Genomic DNA, 24,492 nt, shown 5'->3' with positions numbered 1-24,492 from the left:
ATGTTCACCACATCTAGACCACTCTCACAATCACTACTTATGTAATCGGTTACAGTTTGCTTCCTGTGACTTTGGTCTCTGTGTCCCTGTACCGACTCTTCACGAAATATCTAGAAAATTCCAAAGTAGCAACCGTAAGGGCTTCCATTACTACTCCTTCAGACGTGCAAATCAACCACTCCTTCACTTTTTTTCTCCTATTTATTGTCAAAGTGATGGACAGAGAGGTTACAGTTTCATATGTGAGGCCTTGGATACATTTCTTGTACTGTTTGTTCCTCCTTCACTTTTTTATCTCAAACATCACATGGATAACTCTAATTTTGCCTTCTGAACATCCTCTTTGTCACTTCAATGTAAATAAGCAAACTCCTCATTTTAAAACTGTTTTAGAAAGTTCAGAGCAGAATTTCCAGACACAAGCAGAATGACCTACACGTGATCCTTTATTTCCAATATTTCACTTGACTGCATCCTTCGTTCTAATTAGTGAACCTATACTACAACCGATCACTGATCTCAAATTACTAATTCATTCAGATTTCCTTAGTTTGTAACTTACAGTCTAGTATCTCATTTCTATATAACGTTAGATTTTTCTTGCCTATGACAGCTTCTCAAGCAACTTATTTATTTATTTATTTGTCGGTCATGGGGCTTGAACTCAAGGCCCAGGTGCTGTCCCCAGCTTTTTCGCTCAAGTCTAGTACTCTACCGCTCTGAGCAACAGTGCCACTTTCCTAAGGCGTTTTGTTCTTTTTTTCTTTCCTGACTCTGACATTTGTATTTTGTAGATTGTCCTCCAAATAGAATTTGTCTGGTCTCTGATGGTCTCAGTGGGGTTATCAGCTAGCAGGGGGAAACCACAGGAAAAAAAGCTGTCTTCTCATCCTCGGTGGCCCCCGCAGTGAACGTGACTTCCCCCTGCGGGGCTCACCGTGATCTCACTTGGTGAGGTGGTGGATGCACCATTATCCACCACCACCACCACCACCACCACCACCACCACCACCCTTTGAAAGACCACGCTAAATCAGAGCCCAGAGCCTCTATCTAAACAATGTTCGCTTGTGCTCTACGCCCTTGAGAGCAGATTCATTTGTATGACTCACGTGTGGGTATTTATCTTCATTTTCCACTGACGACTTTTAATCATTTGTTCCATCCATATGGGCTTAGATATATAATTTACACGTGGGATTACTAGCCAGTACTAGATTCGCTCATTCTGCGGTTGGAGTTGTTCTGTCTTTGGCTATTAGGAGTGCTTTATTTGGCTCATACATCTCTTTGAAACACCATCATTGAGTAATGTTTGTTTGCCTTTATTTGTTTATATTTTGTTTTTATTTTCAGGTATTACAAGGTGCTCTATCAAGGCTCATCTTGTACAATTCCTGATAAATATATACATATATGTATGTGTGAATATCATCCCTCCTTGCTTGGTGTCTGTCTTGCTTGTTTCTCTTTCTTTCTATGGGAAATAACTTAGTTAGGCATACTATTGCTACCGGTCTATAGCCACTTCTAGAGACTCTCAGTTGACAGCAAATATATGTGCTTGTGTGTGTGTACACTTACCCACGTGTATACTCATATCTGAACGCACTTCTAAATATGATCATCTGTACATTAAGCCAAACATTCGTTCACACCAATGTCTTCAACTGCAGTCCATCACCAGGTGAATTATTCAAGCCTCCTCTCTTTGCTTATTTGTATATTTTCACTCCAGAAATAGAAATCCAGTTCCAGTCATCCAGCAAGCATTTCCTTAACTATCCAGGTCCAGCTCATTGCATAACAATATCAGAATTGTTCATCAATACCCAGGTGAGAAACAACTTCAACTAGAGCACAGTGCTAATCAACAGTTGGGTTTGAATTTATTGGGGGCGGGGGTGGTCAGTGGGTCTGTGTGTCTGTGTGTGTGCTACTGGGACTTTAACTCAGGGCACTAGGCAAGAGCTCTACTACTTAAAATATGCCTCCTGCCATTTTACTTTGTTTTGTTTGTTTGTTTTGTTTGTTTGACCACAAACTTGAGAGCCTTGTGCCTCCACCGCCCGAGTAGCGATGATTACCTCATGCTCAGTTTGACTTTATTCTTACAGATTCAAATCATTTCCAAAGGTAAGTAGACCAGTTGTCTTTTTTCCCCATCTCATTCAGGAACACTTGTGATGAAGCTGTAGCAGGCTGGCTCATGCCTGTGATGTTGGCTCCTCAGAAGGCTGAGCTCTAAGGACCACGGTTTGAAGCCAGCCAGCTTACACAGGAAAGTCTGTGAGGCTCTTATCTCCCATTAACCAGCGAGAAATGGAGCTAGAGTGACAGCCTTGAGAGAAAACAAGAAACAACAAAACTCAGGAACAACATCATCCAGGTCTTGAGTTCAAACCTCAGAACTGGAAAAAAAAATCATTGTAATATAAATTGTTTTGTTAAATAGAATTCTGAATCCTGTCATGCAAATCCTCAAACATACTAGTATTTGATTTTAATTTTTGTTTAACTTTAATCTTTTTGAGATGGGTCTTGCTATACACCCCAGGCTGGCCTGGAATTGACTATCCAGTCAAAGCTGCTATCAAACTCACGATCCTCCATCATCAGCCTTCTGAGTCCTTGGATTATACGTGTGCCACCATGCCCAGCGTAAAGTTTGCATTTAAGGTCTCTGCATTATGTCAAGTTCTATGGACTGGGATCCAGTGGGTATTTAAGTATCATGTATCCATCCTTACAGTGTCATTCAGAATTGTTCAAATACTCTAATTGTTCAAATCCTTTCTGTGCCTCCTCTGTTCAATCCTCTTCCACCTCCTCTCTGAACATCTTATAACTGCTGACAGTGTTTTCCCACTCTAGAGTCTTGCTTTCCAAGCATGCCCTATAACTGAAATCACATAATAATGTTGTCTTTTCAAATGATCTGCTTTCGTGTAGCAATAGGGCTTTAGGATGCAACCGTGTCTTCTGGTGGCATGATAGCTCATGTGTTTGATTGATAAATAATATTCCTCTGTATCATACAGAAGTGCCACAGTTTATCCATTCTCCCCTTGAAAGACGTCTGATTTCTCCCCGTGTTTTAGTGATTCTGCATAAAGCTGAAAGAAACTTCACAGGCAGGATTCTGTTTGACTGCATTGGGTAAATGCCTCTGACAGCAATTGCCAAGCCGTATGTTAAGACTGTTTTGCTTTGGAAGAAATTTCCCAACTGTCTTCTCGTGTGCCTGTGCCGTTTTTACATCTTCTACTGGCAACGAATGGGGGTTCCTGTTGCTCTCTAGCAATTGCTACTGTGACTCTTTCTGGTTTCGGTTATTCCAAGCACCCCTATAATCGTGTGTTAACACACATCAGTCTCATCAAAAGGCTGTGCATCTTTTCACGTGCTTATCTAACATCTGGGTATCTTCTTAAAGAAGTCTAGTCATATAACTGCACAAAAATTAGGAGTAAAATACCTCACTTTTCTATACGAAGTTCTACGTTCACGATAGCAAACCCACCATGTGCTCTGCCATTGAGCTACATCTTTAGCTTTATTTATAATTTATAATTCTTATGATCATAAGCATTATGTTCTGTTACTTTTTCTGCATCAATTAATGGAGTCGTATAATCTGTATTCTCAAGACCAATGATAGAATAGCTCTCCACCTTGTAACGTATGTGAGCTTTTGCTCTCCTTGTATTTCATATCCTTACGACATGAAAAGTACTTCCTTTGTTTCTACTAATCTAAACATAACATGAATTACTTTTCTAATACCCTGATTTCAAATGTGTCCTAGCTGTTCACAAAAAGGCCCCCATCTGTTTTCTCTCATCAGTTCTTCTGAGGTAACTCAGATAGCTTCTACCGTCTGCGCATGGATCTGTGTTTCAGCCCTTTGCATATGGCGTTCCACTTGTTCTCATTAAATTTAGCTACATGCTGATTCCATGGGCGTGCAGCGTGTCTTCTACCTGCTGGTCTGCGTTCTAAGGACTGAGGACCGTGCACTGAACAGAAAAGGCCGTGACTTTCTTCTCATAGCCTTCTATTCTGGACAAAATTTGGTAGTTGTATTCGCTTTAAATTGTGTACCTAGGCAGGAACTACATTTCCCATAACTCCTTTCTCCCCTAGTTCTGAGATGAGTGGCCACCGGGGGAAAGTCTGTACACTGGAAGTTAAGAGTGAAACAGCAACACTGTCCCAACTCCTGTGTGTGTTTCTCTTGAGCCTGCTCGCTCACCTTGTTGGCACACAGTGGCAACCAGGGCACTGGTTCTTCAGCGTCTTTATTCTTTTATTCACGTAGGCAGGCACCTGCAGCATTGGAATTGGAGCCATAAAGTTTCAGCAGGAGCAATACCTACCCTGTCCACATATCCCAGTCGGTCCTTGCTTTTCCCATTTTACATCCACCTTCTCTCCCTGACTTCCTATTATTCCATCAGTTCCAAAGTCATCTGTGGTCAGATCTCGGTAACTAATAAATCCATATTGTTCCATGAGTTCCAGCCTCTGAATCTAAACCTAACTGATGCAGGAGCTTGCTTCAAACTATTTGTGAGTCAACCTATATGAAATAATTTTTCAAACAACATGAACTCATTTGGCCATGCTATTATATGTGCCACATTTCCACAAATGATCTATGAGAATATCGTTAGGGGCTTTGTAAATACCTGTCTAAAATCAAAACTACAATACCTATAGTTTTCCCTGGTCTAGCAGTCATGGAAACACATTATAAGAGCAACAAATAAGGTTAATTTGGCATGATTCCTGGTGATTACCATTTCTGTTTCTCAGAGTTGACAAGGTACCTGTTTAATAATTCCTCCCAGAATTTTGTAGGAAATTGCTGTCAGGCTCACTACCTAGTAATTTTCAGGATTCATCTCTTTCTCTCTTTGAGAAAAAAAAATGGCACCTCTCTGACTCCCTGCGATTCTCTAGATTACTGGCAGTGCCTCTAATCACAGATATAAATTCCTTCTGTACCCCAAGGATGTAATTTGTCTGACCCTGGAGAGTTGTACTAATTCAAAGCAGTTTGATGTGCTCTTACTGCTTCTTGTCAAGAGACTCTCACCAGCTGTGAGCTAAGGTCCATTACATACTCGCCCTGACCAAGGAGAAACAAGTTGGTACAGCCCGTAAGGAACTGTTGCTGCTCAGTGTGGGGGAGATCACGCTACTTCCCCAACACTAACGTGCATGTAACTACCCAGGGTCCCCTAAAATCAGAGTTTTCTTCAACGGGTGGAGAGATCGCACCTGAAAGTCTTAATTTTAACAAGCTCTCACTCACGCAGTGCAGTGACGTGGGCCCACTCGTGAGGAGATGCTAGGAAGCAGAGGCACACTGGCTGGGAATCGAAAGGAGCTGCAAAGCCCATCACTTGCACCTGCTCCCTTGAGTTGGAAGTGTCTAGAAATATAGAACATCCTTGACGGGTTGCAATGAAGACACATGTCTAAGACTGGGCACAGTGAGTCACGCCTGTAACCACTGCAATGCTGGGGGCACCGTGTGAGGCTAGCCCAGGCTGAAGCGTTCGTGACACTCCTTCTTCACCCGTAGCTGAATGAAGGGAACCTGTCCGCCCAAGCTCCATGGGACACTGGCTGGGAGGGCGAAGGTCCCAGCCGGCCTGGGCAGAAACGGCCACCAGACTCTATCTGCATGGAGGAGAGCTGGGCCACCCTTGCAAAGATGGGAAGCCTAGAGGAGGCCCGGTGCTCATTCAGGTAGAAAATGACACCCTGTCCTAAGAATAACCAGTGAGAAACAGGCCTGGAGGCGAGGATGAGGAGGTAGACGCCAGCCTGACAAAGCCCAACACTGCCAAAGAAATAAGTAAAAGCATTTTTTTTAAAGGCTGGAGGGGTGCATTTCTAGCAAAGGACATCTAAATCTGTGTCTCTCTCTCTCTCTCTCTCTCTCTCTCACACACACACACACACACACACACACACGAGATCTAAATCTGTACAAGGTTTGGGTAATTTTTGTGATTTTTCCATATCCTAGATACTCAGCTTGTGCTTACTATTGCCAACCTGGTAGAACTTTCTTCAATCGTGAGCTTCTGTGTGTGATCGTCTATTCCAGGTGACGCCCCCCCCCATCACCCCCCAGTACTTCCCACCTCCTGGTGTGAAGGTCATGGTATAAATTCCTCCTCTATGACTTACTCTCAAACGACCGAGTGTGGAAGCAGTGATTGCCTTACGGCAGACTGGAGTTGAGGAAGAAGGAAACGCGACAGCCACAGGGCTCTCCCCCAGCTGTGAGGAAGCAGTCCCAGGAGCCACTGAGCTGGGGAGGATGGCGGATCTCCGGGAGCTGAAGGCTCAGTCCCTCAGTCTGAGGAGAGTTGATTCTGCCCATAACCATGGGGTCTGGGGAAAGGACCCTGAGGTGTGGAAGAGAAGGCTGCCCAACCTACACCTGGACTAGAGCAGGTGAGCCTTGGAATTCAAGTATGCCGTGGGCAGACTGCTGACCCAGAGAAGATGTGATGTTATTAATGCGTCTGTGGTCCTTTGGTACACACAATAAAAAAAAAAGCCATCACTTACACAATCCTACAAAGCCTTTGGATTGGGGGGAATCTCCTATGACTAGAGTCCACGCGTGGATGCAGATCAAAGTGGCAGGGAACACGAAAGGGAGGGGGAAAGCATAGGAGCTCATTGTGTCAGCCTTTTGCTTAGTCTTCCCTAAAGGGACTTAGAACTCCAAACGTCGGGAGAGACAAGGTATTCACGATGTAAGGCTCCAAGCCAGTGACTTGTAAACCAACTTCTGGAATAAAACCATCACATGGTGAATATTAACCACCACCAGAGAAGGTTATGGGAGAAAAATAGACATGCACACATTATTACTCTCAAAATATGTTTCCTTCCATCCTTTCTATGAATCTACGACTCCTAGGACTGTTTTTATTCTCGTGTACTAACAGAGTACACATGAGGTCAGTGCAGGTATGGCAGCCTTCTCCTGTCTCCCTAAACTCCACGCTGACAGGATAGAAAAATGCGGCTGAGGCCAAGAGACACTGCTCCCTCCTCCCAGGAAACAACGTTCTACTTTTAAAGAACAGAAATCAGGATGTATAATTGTGATAAAATCCACAAGGCAAGGAAAGACATGAAAGAAGTAATGGTCACCGTGACAACACAGGAGAGAGAGAAGAAGAAATTTTGAGGGAGCCAGAGCCTGAAAATATGCACATGGCAGGTCTGAGAAGAGGTGTTAAAAACCCACAGTGCTCTTTAGAGGAAAGAGCTCCTATTTATTAAACAAATACCATTCCTTCTATATTCACAGCCACGGAAGAGGAGAGTGCACACTGGCCCCTCAATGACAGCTTGAAGAAGTTCAGGTTCAGTGCAGATGGAATTACATCTTTTCTTTAAAGCGAACATTATTTTCACAGTTTATTAATGTCAGTTTCATAAAGCTTAAGTATCTGTACCTTCACATATGATAAAAATCAAGGAAGATTTCTCATCTCTGACCTTCAACAAAATCCCCAACGAGTGGGTAATGAGAGCTTCAACTAAAATTCATTATCAAAGGAAATGGAGAGAAAAGACGGAGCCACGTGAATTTTCAAGGATAGAATCAACAAGGCTCTAAAAAAAAAAATACAGTGTGATGAAGGAAATTGCACTGAAAAACATGGTTAGCTCAACTTGATACATGCTAAAGATGCATCCATTTAGCTTCGAGAAGTTAAGGCACTCATAAACTCTGGGAAAAGAATTTTCCAGTTAAACCAAAATTCAATTCTGTCTAGACTGAATCTGATCATAATGTACTTCTCATAAAGGTGTCAGATGCTGTGCGATTGTTTTTTGGGAGGTTGTGAATATAAAATTAATGAGAATACAGAGAATGTCTATGAGCTCATTTATCTCAAGACCTTAGAGGTTTGGATAAATCGATCTCCTGAATCTCTGTGCTCCAAAGTGTGATCGCAATGCACAGCATCATTTCTTTCACGTTCTGCATGCACGTGATATAGGCATAAACCTGGGCAGATGCTCAACAAGATAGTGGTGAGGTGAAACGTCAGAGGTTGTTCAGGCAGTGGGGGTGGAGGGAGGGAGGACTGAGGTGTGTCATTAATCCTACAAGGATGGCTAGGGAACTTCTCCCCCACAATCACAAGGAAATGTGTACTTTTCCTGCCTTCCCTGGTGAGTCCTCTCCCTAGCAGACACAGGGTTCCCACGGCCCCTCCTCCACTGCAGAAGGAAGTAGGAGGAAGCAGCTTTCAGTCACTGTGTGAATAAAGGACCTCAGACTGCCAGCTCCTCAGGAGGCAGGAACTGACCCAGATCACATGCAAATATAAAGTGTAAAGTTGGGGTTGGGCTTGATGAAGCTTTCTTATTTGTGACCTAGTGAAACTAGAGAAGTATAGAAAAACCAAAGATCAGCGGTTGGCTAGAAGAAGAGAAGCTATAGCTCTGGTGGGAACGACTCTTGGTAAACTAGTGTACAACTGTTGTATACCTAAAAATGTGCACCCGCCTCCCATGCTCCTGGATTGGAAGGATTAACATTGTGAAAATGGCAATATTGCCAAAATTTATCTACAAATTCAATGCAATACCTATCAAGTATCCCAGAAACCTTCTTTAATGAAAGAGAAGCCAACCCAAAAATTAATATGGAATAGTAGAAGACCCCCAAACAGCAAAACAATCCTTAGCAAGAAGAACAGTGCTGGAAGACTATCAATACCAAAACTCAAACTGTATTCTAAAGCTGTAGATAGACAGATATATAGATATAGATATAGATATATAGATATAGATATAGATCAATATATAGAGATATATATATCTCAGCTTGGTACTAGCACATGAACAGGCCTGAGAACCAATGGAATAGAATGGAAGAACCAGTAATGATCCCATAAACCTATGGCCACCTAATCTTTGATAAGGGAGCCAAAATCATCAGATGGAAGAAAGACAGTCACTTCAACAAATGGTGCTGGCAGAATAGGACATACATGTGCATAAACTGAAAACTGAAGTTAGATCCTTATATATCACCCTGCACCAGAATCAGCTCTAAATGGATCAAAGACTTCAATGTAAGAGCAGATACCTTGAAAATATTACAGAATGGGATCAGGGATAGACTAGAGCTTCTTGGTCAAAACTTTCTAAATAAAGATCCAGAAACACAACAAATCAAAGAAAGGCTGGATAAATGGGATTACATTAAACCGCAGAGCTTCCTCACAATAAAGGATACAGCTAGCAAGATAGAAAGCCCACAGATTGGGAGAAGATCTTCACTAGCCATACAAGAGATAAGGGCCTCATATCCAAAATAGACCCAGAGCTCAAAAGAATTAAACCCCAATAACAAATCCACAAAGAAATAACCACCACATTAATAAGTGGGCTACAGAATTAAAAAGAGACTTCTCTGAAAAGGAAATAAGTATAGCCAATACACACATGAAGCAAATGTTCAACATCTCTGGCCATAAGAGAAATGCAAATCAAAACAACATTGAGGGCTGGGAATATGGCCTAGTGGCAAGAGTGCTTGCCTCCTACACATGAAGCTCTCGGTTCGATTCCCCAGCACCACATATATGGAAAATGACCAGAAGGGGCACTGTGGCTCAGGTAGCAGAGTGCTGGCCTTGAGCGGGAAGAAGCCAGGGATGGTGCTCAGGCCCTGAGTCCAAGGCCCAGGATTGGCTAAAAAAAAAAAAAAAAAAAAAAAAAAATTGAGATTCCACATCATTCCAGTTAGAGTGGCCAGTATCAAGCAAACAAAAAAGAGTAGATTCTGGCGGGAATGTGGCCAAAAGGGAACCCTACTACTCTGTTGGTGGGAATGCAAACTGGTCAACCACTCTGGACAGTAGTATGGAGGTTCCTCAAAAGACTAAATATAGAACTCCCCTGACCCAGCAGTCCCACAATCCCACTCCTGAGCATTTACCCAAATGATTGCAAACAAGGCTACACTAAAGCTACCAACACAACTATGTTCATTGCAGCACTATTTACCAGAGCTAAGATACGGAACCAACCCAGATGCCCCTTGGTAGACAAATGGATCAAGAAAATATGGTATATGTACATGGAATTCTGTTGCCATCAGAAAAAAAATGACCTCACCCCATTTGTAGGGAAATGGAAAAACTTGGAAAAAAATCATATTAAGTAAAGTAAGCCAGACTCAAAGAAACAGAGGCTCCATGGTTTCCTTATTTGTAATAATTAGTATATGCCTAGGATAATCCTAGCAGAGGATCACAATAGCTCAATAGCTATGTACATATGACTATGTAAAATGATGCTAAACAAAATGAACTCCAAGATATGGAAGCAAGAGGGTTTTTTAATGTACTGTGTGAAGTTATTTTTTTCTTTCATTTGTTTCTTTAGTTTATCCCTGTTGTCACTGTTTTTTATTTTGGTACTTTGTGTCTTATCTGACTTGGGGAAGGGAAGAGGAATAACAAAATGGTGAGACTAAGGACAAAGGGTGAACCAATGCAAGCTCCATACTCACAAGACATTATGTTGGAAATGAACTTTGCAACTTGAGGGGAGGGGGTTGGAGAGGGGGAAAGTGGGAGAAAACGAGGGAGGGGTAACACTGTTCAACAAGAAATGTACTTACCGCCTTACTTGTGTAACTGTAACCCCACTGTACATCACCTTGACAATAAATTATTATTCTTAAGTGCGCATCACAATGTTTACAAAAATTTCACAATACAGTAAAATTAAACCCAGTGAAAATATGCTTTCCATGAGGAAACAAACATTAAACAATAAGAATTCAATTACTGCCCTTTAAAGAATTACTGCAGAAAGGCCATTACCTTACTTGCTGGTTTCTGGTTCTGCTGAAATGAGTTATCCCCTCTTTTTATCTTGCTAACCTTTTTCGAAGTAACCTTATTTTAAATTAAATTGGATATCTTCCATATTGGCAGTATTTATGTTATGGGGAGTATATCGAAACACTATGTTCAGACAATTTTTATGGACTTAGCTTCTTTTTCCTCTCTTTTCTTTTCTCTTAGTTTTTTTTTTTTTTTTAGCTCCCGGTTTCATTTTTATGTCTCCCCTGTGGGAGATTAATTTTTTTAAATACCACATTTTTGCCACCCTGGGATAATGATAAACCAAAATTTAGAATCTCCCGTGTATCGGTGAAACACTGAAGTGGCAGACATAGGCATTAGACAGGAGGGTGTAATGATACAGCCATGTCGCGTGGCGCCTGTACTCCCGGGCCCTCCTCAGGGAGCTCCACATCTAGCATGCTAGAGTCGGGGCACCAGATATGCAGTGTGGAGCGGGAATAGAAAAGTGGAGTTTGGGGAAAGGTGCACCTCTGTACCACTTCAAAAAATAAAAAGCTGGGCTCTGGTGGCTCACACCTGGAATCTTAGCTACTAAGGAGGCTGAGATCTGAGGACTGCAGTGCAAAGCCAGCCTAGACGGGCTCATGAGACTCTTATCTCCAACTAACTTCCAAAAAAACTGGAAGTGAGCTGTGGCCCAAGTGGTAGTGTACTAGGTAGTGTACTAGCCTTGAGCATAAAAGCTCAAGAACAGCACCTTGGACCTGAGTTCAAGTGTTAGGAGAGGAGAGGAGAGAGAGAGGGAGAGAGAGAGAGAGAAAGAGAGAGAGAGAGGGAGAGAGAGAGAGAGAGAGAGAGAGAGAGAGAGAGAGAGAGAGAGAGAGAGAGAGAAGAGATTGTTTTACAAGAAAAAGAAATCTAGGAATGGCATGGTAGCACATTTCTGTTATAACAGCTATGTAGGAAGCAGAGGTTGGAAGCTCAGGGTCCAAGACCAGCTACAGGAAAAGTACAAGACCCTATCTGAAGAAATAAACTGAAAGTAAAAAGTGTTATCGATGTGGTTAAGAAAGCATGCCTAACAAGTAAAAACTGCCATGAGTTCAAGCCCCAGTACTACCACAAATAAATAAAGATAGATATATAGAGAGAGAGAGACACTAATCAAAACAAAGCAGGAGTAACTTTGGAATATTATCATAAATAAAAGGAAGAATTGTATAATGATAACATGATGAAGGATTTAGCAGTCTCCAATGTGCAAGCATCTAAAACCTTCAATAATATGCAAGGCAAACACTGGCAGAACTTTAAGGAGAAATAGAGAAACACACTTTCTTGGTAATCAATAGAACCAGCAGGTAGAACATCAGGAAGGAAATATTCAAACTAAATGGCACAATCAATCAACTTGATCCAATTAATGTGTATAGACCACTTCCACCACAGTAGAACACCCACCCTCTAAAGTTTGCATGACTATAAATCATACCTGAATACTTTTAAATAGGGATCATACAAGGTGTGTTATCAAATGTAAAATAATGCAAACTAGAACTCAAAGAACATGTAACTGTAAAATCCCCAAATATTTAGATATTAAATATTACATTTATAAATAACCTGATTCATAAAAGTCTCAGAAATTTTGATACAAAAAAATGTTACCAAAGTTTACATGCTAGATGTATAGCCATACTTAGAGATTATTTTATAGTACTAAAAGTGTTTGGTAAAAATAGCAATCTAGAAAATAATGCTGGGCTGGGAATATGGCCTAATGGTAGAGTGCTTGCCTCTTATACATGAAGCCCTGGGTTCAATTCCTCAGCACCACATATACAGAAAAGGCCAGAAGTGGCGCTGTGGCTCAAGTGGTAGAGCGCTAGCCCTGAGCAAAAAGAAGCCAGGGACAGTGCTCAGGCCCTGAGTCCCAAGCCCCAGCACTGGCAAATAATAATAACAATAATAATAATAACAACAACAACAACAATAAATGCTATGCTTATATAAACAAACTAATGTTTTCATACATAAGAATGTTATGTTATATAAAGAAATATGTCAAGCCACAATCAGACACGCCGATGCATATCGACGTGTGAAAGAAGCCGATCTCAAAAGACCATATAATATCTGAGTCTAATTAGATGATAGTCAAGAAAAGGCAAGACTATAGAGACATTTTAAAAGTCAGTGGTTGCCTGGGGTTAAGAAGGAAGCAGGGAGGGATGAACAGGTAACGTTTATAAGATTTTAGGGGGTGATTCAAATACCTTATGTGATACTTGAAGGCAGATTAATAACATTATACATTTTAAACCCCATATAAAATATAGTGCAAAGAGGAAATCTCCCCGAATGTACTTTTGAATTAATTATCGTAGAGGTCAGGTTATCCAAGAAAGTGATGAACACTACGGTGAGAGAATATAAATACATGAAACACACATGACAAAGGAGGTGAGGGAGAAAGACGCCGGCGTGAGTGGCTTTGAAAATGCAAGACCGTGAGAGGAAAGACTGTTCCATAATGGGTAAAACTGTTCTCGCAGGAAAACAAGGGAACCATCCTGATACATTGGTGCGCGTCCACCGGAAATGAACCGTTCAGCCACTCGGTAGAAAAGGGTAGGAGCCAGCCACGATCCTTCATGTGGGAATGGAAACTTACGGAAAGGCAAAACAGGCCAGAATGATTCGTAGGGTGATGGGTTCAAACCGGAGTCATCTGTAAGATCTCGTGTTGGCTTAATATAGATGAAGGTGCTGTGTGCAGGTGGATGTGTGTATGTGCATGTAGGTGTACACATACACATGCGTGCACACATGTGTACAACCAGTCTAGTACAGGGAGTTCTTCGCTCTGTCAACTAAAAGGATGCAACAACACGATACCCCAACAAAAACACATATCTAACACCCATGCTAATACTCATCTCCAATAAACAGCATCTGGGCTCTTTGATGGAACAACACAGTCTAGATTTCAGCAAGAAACACAGAAGACACTGTCCAGCAGTAAGTAAATATTACAACACAAGACCAAAAGCCCTATGCTGCAGAGGTAGCCACACGGGCAAGTCAAGCGATCTCCTTGGCTCAAGCTGACATCATTTCATGTGTATGTATATGTGCCTGTCCTGAGGCTTGAACCCAGGGCCCAGCTGTCGGTCCTTGAGCTTTTTTTGCTCAAGGCCTAGCGCCCTACCCTGAGCCACAGCTCCACTTCTGGTTTTCTAGTAGTTAATTCCAGATAAGAGTTTCACTTCAAACCAAGATCCTCAGCTCGTAGCCTCACGAGCAGCCAGGATTACAGGTTTGGGCCGCCAGTGCCCAGCTGAAGCTGTAATAATTCAAGCGACCAATAAAGGTAAAAATATTTCGTACTCTGGTATAATATTTTGTACTTTGGTGCGTTATACTCTGGGTTGTAACCCAGCATATAAAATGATCCATGAACCCATATTGAGGTAAATAATGAATAATAAAGGAAGGATAAGAGACATATTCCAAATAATTATGTCGACATTGCATCAGAAAAAGTGAAGCATAACTCCCTACTCGGTGACCACAGTGACTTCCTTCCAAAGGAGCAGAATGAAATGGTGGGGGCAGGGAGAGAGAGAGATAGAGAGAGAGAGAGAACTCTGAAAATAAAAAGCTGAAAGCCAGTGCTTCCGCCGGCTGCGCAAGGTCAATCTCAACAGTGATAAATCACCTTACTAGCGTGTCCTCTCCATGTGATGTGACAGCAGTGTCACGTTACCTCCTTTGTCTTCTTCCTTCTCCCAAAACACGGATTCCTCCTGTGCAATGAGAGCACTTCAGACACATCTAAACTGAGGACACGGGACGGAAGACCTGCCCAGAAGTTCTCAGAATGGTCAGGGTCACCACACACAAGAAGAGGGAGAGACTGTCCCGGGCAAACCGTGCCCATGACAGCAGGCATTGTGACCTTCCGGGAACCGCAGTGTATCGCCCGTGCTCATTAACAACATGGAAAATCAGTGGAAGGAAGGCCAAGGGTGTGCAGGGGTAGAAGGAGACTCTGCCCTCAATTTGGCCATACGTCTGAAATGCTTCTTAAAGTAGGATGTTTTAAAATAAATACCAGGTTCAGGATGACAAAACATATCCCACTGCTAAGATGTGAATGCTCCTCCAACCGAAGCATACGTTGGAAAGTGAATCCCCAGTGCCGCCATGTTGAGATGTCCATGGGCCTCCTCTCTGCTCCTCAGCAGGAATTAGTGCTGTCTGTCTCATCCTGCCGCTTTCTATCTGTCTCCGTCTCTGTCTGTCTGTCTGTCTCCCTCCTCTCTCTCTTCGCTCTCTCCCTCCATTCATCGTCTCTGACCCGCAAAGCCCTCGTTGATGCCAGCAGCTTGATAATGCAATTTTCAGCCTCCAGAACTGTGAGATTTCCTTTTCCCTGTGCGTTCCCCAGACTCGTAGATAAAGACACTGATATTTTGAGTTCCACGCGTATTCAGATTGCTTATTTTATGACAGTGGGCCATTTTCTATGCCTTCATTTATGTAACAGTATTGTTTCGATCTTTATTGTGGATGAAATGCTATCTTCCTAAGGGATAAAATGTCTTACAGGAATGAATTACTACCCCCCTCCCCCACAATCTACTATAAAGATGGAGGGGGGAGATACACATCTTAAAATCTCTAATAATTTACCCTAAATAAGTAAATATAATTTTAATTAGTAAAGACTTGGCCCAGAAAACTGTGTTGAGAAGAAATGAGTGTAACAGTTAGAGAGCTGGGAACAGAGGAAGTGTGGTAAAGGGAGAAAAGACCCAGAGTTCAGATGGGAATAACTGGAACATTTTCAATTGTAGAATCCTAAAGTAAGCTTAAGAAGTTGGACGTTACCCCTACTTGCAGACTCCAGAAAAGGCTGGGGCAGAGAATATTACAGTACTCCAAGTAACCAATTCTTTAGAGAGTGAAAGTAAATATAAATAAAAATATCAATAGTAGTACATCTTTATTCCAAATATCTGGGGTATTTCTCAAGTTTAATTAAAATTCTCATCCTTCTAGAAAATAGTAAATGCATGAGTTAAAAATTCCTAGATAAAAAAAAACATAGCTTTGCAAGACAGATCTGAGACAGCAATCTAAATGACCAGAATCTTACGGAAGAGGGTATTTCTCTTTTGGTTCTGTAAAGCTTAAAGAAAGCCAGGCATAGTGACTCATGTCTGTAATCCCAGACTGAGGTAGGAGAATGCTGATTTCAAAGTTAGCCTACACAGCACATCTGGAACGTATCTCAAAACAAGTGGGGAAGTATTTTCAAAGCTAGTGGGAAAGAAACACAAAGTGTGGCGGAAAAAAAAAAAACCTGACCTGTTTAAATATTAAATACTAAGTATCCAACTACCTTATTATTTTTATATGTAATGGATAGCAGTATCCATTTCTGTGTGATGCGTGCAGCAGTGCATATTGTTTAAATGAAGATTCTATTTTTTTTCTTAGGCTGGAGTAGCCTATTTTTCTTCTCCTTCAGAAAGGAGGAAAACAAATTGGACATCGAAGATGGGCGAACTCGTTCCTAACGGAATTTCACCCCACCCAGCTTTCTAGCATGGAACCCTAGCTCCACCACAACAAGTATGAGCGTTACATGTGCACACCGAAGAGTGTTCTCCGTGAAAGGCCAGCCGAGACAAAGCCTGACATGGTCATGAAACCTGAGCCTCCACCCGCCGCTTTCACACACATTGTCTTGGGACTTGGGACTTCACAGGCAGCAAAAGTGTCTTGTAGAAACTTAGAATACTGAGATCAGAAAGGGTATGACTTGCTAGTTCCATCCCCAAAGTCTAATTTCAAAGCACCGAAGACTTCATTTCAGAAATTTCCTGCTAGCTGAAGAAGGGCTGGGAAATACTGCTGTGCTGTCCCCGCCTTTTGTTTCATTTCATTTGATTTCAGCAATTCAGCAAATATCCTCCTCTATGGGCGATTTGCCAGGAGGGAGAAATGGCTTCATGGTAGAGGGTCAGAAATTAAAATAGCAGCAATTAAAATGGGATTGTGACGATCGCACGAACACCCTGTCCACTGTGCAGACTTCGGGATGAATTTCACCAGAAAGTATATGGGCATCCCGCGAGGAGCAGATAGGTGGGCGGAGGCAGAAACGTGGACGCCTGTGGCATCGCAGGTGAACAGTACCGGAATCTTGATTTCTTTGGAACTACTAAGCTTTCATTCAGCCCTGTTTTCAGTGCTGGAGACTGAACCTGCATGCTAGGCAAGCACTCTACCACTGAGCCAGACCCCCAACCCTCAGGGACCATGGCCGCATCTTACCCATCACTCCCTGCTGAAGCATGTTTGGGTCTTCCTGTTCAGTCATAATTATTTTCAAGGCCACACCTCTCCAGTACAGCGTGAACTCTAGACTCCGATTCTGCCACCTGCCTTTCCCGTCACCTGGTGCTTACAGCAGCCACTGCCAAGGCGTCCTCCCGGGTTCGTTCCTCAGTGAGCTGATCTCCCACGGCCTGGAGCAGCCTCAGCGCCCAAGGGCGGGGGACACAGTCTTTTATTTCCTACGTAACTAGCCCAGGAAGGCCGCCAAGTGATGGTATGGATGGTGTTTTTTTCTTCAAAAGTTAATTTTTTCTTACTTTTTAGGACACGTGTTGAGGGCTGCATGACTGTCTAGCCTACACGTGATAAATTCTGCAGTCATGGCCTTCATGACTCTGCCTCTTCATTTATGGAAACTGTTCTAGAAGAAATCCAACAAGGATTGGACAGGATTACGATATGGAAATGACTACCCCAGACTCAGAAAATGCAACTGCTCTAGAGTCAGATCCTCAGTAATAGTAGCAGGAGTCTGAAGTGAAGGTGTGGCTCAAGAGAAAATGCCAGCTGGGCGAGCATGTGGCCCTGAGTTCAAGCCTCAGTACCAGCACAATCACTAACTAACTAATTAACGAATTCCTTTAAAAAAAAGGAGAATATCCTCCGATGGAAGAACCACCTCACTGCTTAGGCACGCAGGCTCTCCAAGCCTCAAAGAACAGGTGCAGGGAAGGCTCTGAGCATACCAAAGGCTCATTGTTGACATGACAGTAATGCCAAACTTGATTTACACACTGCCCGGAATCTCAGAAATGAAAATCCAAGCCCGTGACAAGTTTAGACAGACAAGATGAAAAGCATTACCAAAAGCAAATATCCCCAGGCAAATCTTATCTGTAGGTGCCTCAACACCTACCGTCTCCTGACCAAACCTGGGAGCTGGAAGGCCCAATTGCTTTTCTCAAAAATTATGAATCTTCTACCATTCAAAGATATCCCCTGAAGTTACAAGAAATGGCATGAGGGATGCGTCAATAATGTTCAAGTTTATGTCTTTATACGCAAAGATTTAAAAATTAAAAAACAGGGCTGGGGATATAGCCTAGTGGCAAGAGTGCCTGCCTCATATACACGAGGCCCTAGGTTCGATTCCCCAGCACCACATATACAGAAAACGGCCAGAAGCGGCGCTGTGGCTCAAGTGGCAGAGTGCTAGCCTTGAGCGGGAAGAAGCCAGGGACAGTGCTCAGGCTCTGAGTCCAACGCCCATGACTGGCCAAAAAAAAAAAAAAAAAAAATTACAAAACAGCCAGGTCCCGTTGTCTATAATCCTAGCTACTCAGGAGGCTAAAATCTGAGGATCACAGTTTAAACCTAGCCCACGCAGAAAAGTCTATAAGACTCTAACCTCAAATTAAGCACCAAAAAAAAAGCCAAATGTGGAGCTGTGGCTCAAGTGCTGGACTGCTAACCTTGCACAAAATAGCTCAAGGACCAGGGCCCAGGCCCTGAGTTCAAACCCTAGAAGTGGCACCAAATCCCCTCCCCCCCCCAAATAAAACCACCCACCCTAGAGTATTTGCTCTTAGTAACTGTTCATCAGAAATGAAACGTTGCCAATAAAATAAATGAGCCTTCATAACATAGAAGAATTATCTGGTACAAATCTGCCAAAAGACCAGTAGACTCCAATGGCTAGAAGTCAAGGTATGCTTAGACCATTCTTGCTTGCATCCAAACATCCATTCCACAGCCTGGACCAGAACTCAGTCACCATAGAAAGTCAGTGATGACCAGAGAAGCCAAAGAATGAGCAGCTATTCACTTCGATTAGCAACAGAAGCAAAAGAAGTAATGGCAAAATAAAGCAGATAATGGACTGTGTGAACAACTAGATTCCAGGCCCTGTGGGTAAGAAAACATACCCAAAGAAGGCTTCCAAGTCCTACTCAAAGAATAGCAGAAAAACCAAGAACTCTAATTTTTATGCACAGAAACTATGATCCCAAACACCAAGCCGAACAGACAAAATAAGGAAAGTGCAATGCTAAGCACATCATTTTGTTACTAGGACTGACAAAACATTTTTAAAAGGTTGTTGAAAACAAAATCAATACAAAAAAATCAATTGCCTCTCTAAACACCAGCAGCAAGAAGTCATAAAAGGTAATAAAGATGCTACTTTTAAAAGACACAAAAATGCACATAGGAATAAATTTAACAAAATATATATAATATGATTATGAAACAGTACAGCCACACTCAAAATATTACATAAAAATTAACAGGTAGGCATTAGATGTTCATGAACTGGAAGATTGTGTGTTGGGTAGGCAGCAATTCTTTCTTAATTCATTTGTAGAATCAATGTAATTAAAAATCAAAGAATCAGTGGGTTGGTTTTGGTGAGTGTGGTGGTCATCTGTATCTATTTACTTATTTGTCTACCTATCTACCTACTGACCTACCTTCTATCTAAATAACTGAGGCAAGGCATTTTCAAAGTGTATCTACTGGAAGAGGAAATGGCAAAGATTGGACACAACACTTCTAAAATGACCAAGTTACTCCAAAAGACAAAGGGAAATGGGGAATATCTGTCTTAGCAGGTATCAAAACTTGCAATAGTTAAGCTGTAAATAAACGATTAAGAATGCACTGTCTCATCTAGGACAATGTAGATCAGAAATGACCCAACCAAACAGGAGCAGTATATTGTGCCAACAATCAGAGACATATGGCTGTTTCGTTTACAGAGACTTCGTCTAAAGCTCACTGGACAATAATAGGCTCTTCAGTAAAAGAAACTGAGAAAAAAAATTGAAAGGGAAAAAAATCACAAAATTCCTACTGGCACACACACACACACACACACACACACACACACACACACACTTCTAGGTAGATTAAAAAACTAAATATAAAAGGTGAAACTATTAAAAAAAAAAAGGTAAGAGATAAGACCACTAGATGCTAGTGGCTCTCTCCTATAATCCTAGCTAGTCAGGAGGCTGAGATTTGAGGATCACAGTTCAAAGGCAGCCCAGACAAGAAAGTCCATGAGATTCTTATCTCCAATTAACCACCAGAATACTGGAAGTGGAGCTGTGGCTCAAAGTGGTAGAGCACTAGCCTTGAGCAAAGGAGCTCAGGGACAGTGCCCAGGCCCTTGATTCAAGCCCCATGGAGAGAGAGAGAGAGAGAGAGAGACTGAAAATAAAATCACACCTTACAACAGGGAATAATTTCTTAAATATAAAAAGCCCAAGTCATAATTGATAATATTGGCATATGAAGTTATATTAGGATTTTAAAATTATATTAGGATTAAAAATGAAAGTCAAGTTTCAAGCGACAAACTAGGAGATGATTTTTGTCACATATTAAAAGATTAGCATAAACTATGTAAAGCACATAGGGTAATCAATCATAAAATGGCAAACTTTCTCATAAGAAAAATGGCAACTCTTTACAAAAGAGGCAATAAAAAAAAGACCCAAAGATTTATGGAGTATAATTTAGAAAACAAGTTGACATTATGTAACAGATGTACTTATTTTATTCATTTAGAAATTTCCATGAAGAATTTTCATTTATCATTCCTTTAATGATAGAATCTAATCCAAGAGAATTGATTAATTGTGATATACTTATTAAGTAAATTGTGATATATTTATTCTGTGTAACACTGTGAAGCAATGAAAATGGATGTACAATTATTTCATGCAACAACACAGATGGATCTCAAAAATACAATGTTGAGCAAAAACACAAGCTGCCAAAAGTTCAAACATGATGAGTTCCTTCACTTAACTTCAAATGCATGCCAAATTGCGTGAAAACTGAGTAATTTTGAAAAATGCATACAAGAAATGATCATAACCCACTCTTGGAACTTTTAATTTTTATTTTCTTAGTAAGTAGTCATACAGAGAGGTTATAGAATTGATAAAATATATTTTCTATACTATTAAAGGAATTTTTCAAATATAAGTATGTAAATAATCTGGAGGGATCAGAGAGTTCATGGCAAGGATATAAAACTCAAAAGACAGAGAAAAATATAGAAGGACAAATGGTCATTCACACTTGTATAATCCAGAGACACTAACTTTTGACACTATCACATATTTCTTTCTGTATATTCCCTCTTCCTAACTCTGTGTTTCTAATAGCTGACCTACTGTATCTGCAAGTTTGTTTTTACTAAACACAGCAGCACAAATCATTCTCCTACATATGAACCTCTTAATAAATACCCTGAGCATGTTTTATTTACCAAAGTTTAATTAATACTTGTTCACCTATTAGTGTTCTTGCAATATTTTCATTAGTCTGCTTGTAAAAATAGGTTGCAATAAAAAATATTTATGCATAAAATCTTCACCTCTTTTTTATTTTTTACAGCTTAGGTTTCCAGAAGTTAAAAATAATGTTGAATCTAAGAGGTGTCCAATATGTTGAAACTGTATGAAAATCATAATGAACACAATGATTGGGAGAGAATTTATAACTTTAATAAAAAGAAGATGATTCTGTAACAACTGTAAAAATCTTAATTGCATACTTTTTTTTAAAACACTAGGTGAGAGTTCTGTGAGTTATAAATCAGTGAAAAAGTATAGCAGCTTTCAGGTTGAATGTACACACAACTGTAGGAAATAGAAACCTCCAAACCCAACAGGGAGCAATACTTCATACCAGACAGACAGGCCGGCTGGCCTCCTCCCATTCATGCCCGGTTCATCTGCACGCCCCGGTCTCTCTTTCCTGTACAGTCGAGCAGCTGGGCAGTACCAGCCCCTGTTGCACAGGTGGTCAGCAGAGGCCTCTCATCCTAAGGATCCAGATACCTTCAGCTTAAGGTTATGGCGTATAACTGGTCAAATGCAAATCATCTCACTAGAGACAGGAGAGAATCACCTTTTTCAAGAGATATTAAAGAATTGGGATCTTCCTGAGGTTTATGTGCCAATTCTTGAACGAAGAGGATTGTGCACAATGACTTCCATAGATTTCTCGGTGTTGCAAGATCTAAGCTCTAATGAACCTTATCACGTTAGTCATTGTATAATCCAGAAAACACTGTAAGATACTGGTATGAAATGATGTCAGCATTCAATTTAGGGATTGGCAGTGCAAGTTGTCAGGGCTAAATGTTAGAGGTAGTGCTCAATATTTGCTTTTGAATGAATATTGTGTTCAAAATTTCTTCCCTTCCCCTGTGTTTATTTCTTGTTATATCAGCATAAGCTTGTCACCGACTTCAGTGCATTTCTCCTTACAATAGGAAAAAGGAGAAGCCAGAACCCAACAGGAGAAACAGGAGAAACACTCTAACTCTGTGTCTGACTCCCCAGGGCATGGGGGTGTGATCTCTGGACTGTACACAGGCCTCTGTGTACAGCCCTGGGACCCGTGCTAGTTAGGCCGGCTACAATCCCTGCCCGGGCCATGGCTCTGTGGCCTTCGAGTGCCTGCCTGGCCGGGTCTAAGGAAGCTGCACCCTGTGCGAGCCGCCAGCCCTGAGCTCTCTTCTCCAAGCAGCCTTTCGAAGGTGCTGAAACCTCTATCACCATGAGCTTGCCCTGGCTGGGGCACTGCCAGTCCCTGGAGTCCCAGTTCGCATCTCTCCTTGGGTCTCCAGCTTCCTTCTCTTGGCACTACGTAGACCCTAGAAACCACTGCTTTTCGCTGTTCCCGGTTCCCGCTGTTAATCTCACTAGAAATCAGATCGCAAAACCCATGGCTCAGCATGAAGGTGAGCTGCCTTGACATTTTCTCTCATGCGTTAATTAGTCTATCACCTTTCACTCAGCCTCATAGAGAGTCTCGGGCCACAGACCAAAGGTCGACAAGTCCCTGGCCACAATATGACATGAACGGCCCAGTGCGAATCCTGACACGGCCCCTCATTCACAGTTGAAACTCCTGAGCACAGTCTTTATGGACCATACCACTCCGTCACCTACTCTCTGAGCTCCCACAAGAATCACTCATTACCTTACGGTTTTATCCACCGACTAAATTCTTCCTTTGGAGATGAGCCCTTTGCTCTTTGTATTGCTTTATTGCACCAAATAGTAGGTACTAAAAAGATTCACCAAATAAGGTTACACAAGAGGCGAAATGCCCTAGGATTCTTCCTTAAAGGCTTTTAAGTAAAAAGCAAATGTACAGAGGATTTCTGAGACTTCTCAGGTTGAAAGTTGGATGAAGATACATAAGAAAGTGAAATGGGGACTCTCCGCGGGGAATCCTATTATCTGTGTTAAGTCTCAAAAGAATCGCCCACTTGGGAGGAAAATCATATCACAACTTTTCTTAAGAAACAGAACATAATCTCAAGTGTACTTTAATTACAGTCATCTTTTTTTCACCGCTGACAAGACTGGCATGTTTGTGAACAAAAAGCGTGAGACCCTCTGGGAGAATAATGAAGGGGAAGGGACTAAACGTGGGTTCCCATGCGTCAGTGACTAGGACCTGTATCACCAATGAAGAGTAAGAAGCAGCCTTGGAGCGTGCAAACGTCAGTCCCCATAAGTGTCTCTGTTTATTCAGTTGTTTAATCAGGACAGGAACTCCCTCTTAACAAATAACTTTCTCAGGGTGTTTTACGTTTCAGTGTTGCCAGAGTATTCATTTATTCAAACTACTACTTGAAATAGTTATGATTTTTGAAAGCCCTAAAGTTTTTCGTGAAAGAAGCTTTGCGTGACATGACAGTGCTCAAGCAATTACTATTGGTATTCCATGAGTGAATTTGTTCATTTTAACTACAGATTTCAACTCGATAAATGTTCAGATTGGTAAGTAAAGAAGATACAGGGGATTTTTTATGTTTTGTGCTCAGAAATATTTGTATATAAATAATTCATTCACTAAGGAAGAGAAGTTTGTTTGGTTGGTTTTTTGCCAGTACCAAACTCTGTACCCAGGCTCTCACACTTGCACTTGGCTGGTGCTCTACCACTTGAGCCATGCCTCCATTTATTTACTGGCTATTTTTTGAGATCTAGCACTTTGTACTTAAATTGTCACTCAACAGAGATACTCTGGTTTAACAAACTTATTTTACTAATAAAACATGTCCAGAGAAAATGTTCTCTGACAGTAAAAAAAAAAAAACTAAATTGAGGTATATTCATTCTGGACTCTGTGGGGGGAGGGGGGCACACGCATGTGTTTTTGCTTGAGCTCTTTGTAAGTTTGGTTGGGTTTTGTTTTGGATCTGCCCTTGGCCAATGCTCTTTTGAGC

This window comes from Perognathus longimembris, chromosome 24, assembly GCF_023159225.1.
Source record: "Perognathus longimembris pacificus isolate PPM17 chromosome 24, ASM2315922v1, whole genome shotgun sequence".
NCBI classification, from domain to species: Eukaryota; Metazoa; Chordata; class Mammalia; order Rodentia; family Heteromyidae; genus Perognathus; species Perognathus longimembris.
The sequence above is the reverse complement of the archived record's forward strand: the minus strand, read 5'-3'. Positions refer to the sequence as shown.